This window comes from Lupinus angustifolius, chromosome LG03 (genome assembly GCF_001865875.1).
Source record: "Lupinus angustifolius cultivar Tanjil chromosome LG03, LupAngTanjil_v1.0, whole genome shotgun sequence".
Taxonomy (NCBI): domain Eukaryota; kingdom Viridiplantae; phylum Streptophyta; class Magnoliopsida; order Fabales; family Fabaceae; genus Lupinus; species Lupinus angustifolius.
Window position 1 is genome coordinate 17035428 of NC_032011.1, and position 3145 is coordinate 17038572.

Below are 3145 nucleotides of genomic sequence, written 5' to 3' on the forward strand. Positions count from 1 at the left end.
CCTTGGAAAGTTTGTTGTGGTGTACTTCGATGACATCCTAATATATAGCAAGAGTCTTGATGCACATTATGAACACCTAAAAAGTGTTTTGCTTATATTAAGGAAAGAGAAGCTATACGCCAACCTTGAGAAGTGCAGCTTCTGTGTTGATCACGTGATATTCCTTGGTTTCATAATCAGTTCTAATGGGGTACACGTAGATCCTGAAAAGATAAAGGCTATCCAAGAATGGCCCACTCCAAAAAGCACCACGGATGTGAGAAGTTTTCATGGCCTTGCAAGTTTTTATAGAAGGTTTGTCAAGGACTTTAGTACCTTGGCTGCACCTCTAAATGAAGTGGTCAAAAAGAATGTGGGGTTCCATTGGGGTGATAAGCAAGAAGAAGCCTTCAAAAGGCTTAAGGAGAAGCTCACACACGCTCCAATTTTGAGATTACCAAATTTTACAAAATCCTTTGAAATTGAGTGTGATGCTTCAAATGTTGGAATTGGGGCTGTGCTAATGCAAGATGGGCATCCTATTGCCTATTTTAGTGAGAAGTTAGGGGGGCTGCCTTTAACTACTCTACATATGATAAAGAGTTATATGCCATAGTGAGGGCCTTACAAACAAACTTGGCAACATTATCTACTGCCCAAGGAATTTGTTATTCATAGTGATCATGAATCACTTAAATATTTAAAGGGGCAAGGCAAGCTAAACAAAAGACATGCCAAGTGGGTGGAATTTCTGGAGCAATTCCCTTATGTGGTTAAACACAAAAAGGGAAAAGCTAATGTGGTAGCTGATGCCTTATCAAGAAGGCATGCTTTGATTGCTACCTTAGAGACCAAACTCTTAGGTCTCAAATGTGTGAAGGGCTTGTATGAACATGACCCTGATTTTGCTACACCCTATGCCAAGTGCATGAATTCGGCCCATGAGGGTTATTATAGGCATGAATGGTTTCTTTTTAAATATAAAAGACTTTGTATCCCTAAGAGTTATATAAGGGATTTACATTTGAGAGAATCCCATGAAGGGGGTTGATGGATCATTTTGGTTCCCAAAAGACCCTTGATATATTGCATGATCACTTTTATTGGCCTCATATGAGGCGTGATGTTCAACTTTTATGTGAAAAATGCATTACTTGCAAACGGGCTAAGTCCAAGGCCATGCCTCATGGACTTTACACTCCATTGCCCGTCCCTGATTCACCATGGATAGACTTATCCATGGATTTCGTGGTTGCTTTACCACGAACTAAGAGTGGCAAAGATTCAATTTTTGTTGTAGTGGATAGATTTTCTAAAATGGCTCATTTTATACCTTGCAAAAAAATTGATGATGCTTGTCATATTGCAGGGTTATTCTTCAAAGAAGTGGTAAGGCTACATGGCTTACCAAGGAGCATAGTGAGTGATAGGGATGCCAAATTCCTAAGTCACTTTTGGAGAACCCTTTGGGGAAAGCTTGGCACAAAGCTTCTTTTCTCTACCACATGCCATCCTCAAACAGATGGGCAAACTGAAGTGGTCAATAGGACACTCTCTACCTTGTTGAGGGCTGTCCTAAGGAAGAACTTAAATGCATGGGAAGAGTGCCTTCCCCACGTGGAGTTTGCCTATAACAGGGCAACTCATAGTGCAACAAAGCATTCACCATTTGAAATTGTTTATGGTTTTAACCCACTAACTCCCCTTGATTTATTACCTTTTCCAGGTACATCATTGTTGAAACATAAAGATGGTAAAGCCAAGGCTGAGTATGTGAAGAAGCTACATGAGAAGGTGAAGGAACAAATTGAGAAGAGAACCGAGAGTTATGCAAGATCAGCCAACAAGGGAAGAAAGGAAGTCATCTTTGAACCAGGAGATTGAGTTTGGATCCATATGAGGAAAGAAAGATTTCCATCTCAAAGGAAATCAAAGCTTCAACCTAGAGGGGACGGCCCTTTTCAAGTCTTGGAAAGGATAAACAACAATGCATACAAATTGGACTTGCCTAGTGAGTATGGAAATATTAGTGCTACTTTCAATGTGGCTGACTTAACTTTTTTTGATACAGGTGATGAAAATGCTTATTCGAGGTCGAATTCTTTCGAAGAAGGAGGGGATGATGTAAACCCATTGGGACATAACATCATTGAAGACCCTTTACATGGCTTAGGAGGACCTATGACTAGAGCTAAAACCAAAAAGGCCCAAGAAGCACTTCGGCAACTCATATTTTCTATCATGGAAACAAGTGCAAATGGGACCAAGCATGAAGAGAAGGCTTTAATTTGCATAAGTCTTAATGAAGAGCTTAAGGAAGGCCACGGCCTAAGGGAGGATCCACCTTGATCTCTTTAGTTCTTACATTAGTAATTAGGACCATAAATAAGTGGGAGTTGTCTTAAAACCCACTCTAGTTTAGGACTTTTATTTATCATGTCTTTAATGTAGGTGTCATTTTATTACATTTAATTTTATGAAGGTTCATGTCTTGTAGGAAAGGAGGCACGGTCACACTTAGAGATAAAGCAAAGAGATAGAACATTTGGATGAAAGCTTGGAGGGAAAAGATGCACGCCCAAAAGCTTAGAGATAAAGCAAGGAGATAGAACATTTGGATGAAAGCTTGGAGGGAAAAGAGCACGTCCAAAAGCTAAGAGATAAAGCAAGGAGATAGAGCATGGATGAAAAGCTTGGAGGGAAAATCTAGAGCCAAAAGCCACACGGCTATAATCAAGGGAGATCTAATCTCCACAAGATAAGGATCTCCTAATCTAATTTCCCCAAGTCCACACGGCTATAATTAAGGGAGATCTAATCTCCACAAGATAAGGATCTCCTAATCTAATTTCCCCAAGTCCACACGGCTATAATTAAGGGAGATCTAATCTCCACAAGATAAGGATCTCCTAATCTAATTTCCCCAAGTCCACACGGCTATAATTAAGGGAGATCTAATCTCCACAAGATAAGGATCTCCTAATCTAATTTTCAAACAAGCAAATCAAAAGGAGGATCAAATTATATCATCAACATGAAGATAATGGAAGATATTATTTCAACCACTCATCAAGGCAATCTCAATTCAAATCCACCATCACCATTCGTCCAACACATGAAGATTAGATTGAGATTAGATAGGATTAGTTTATCTTTTCATGCCTTT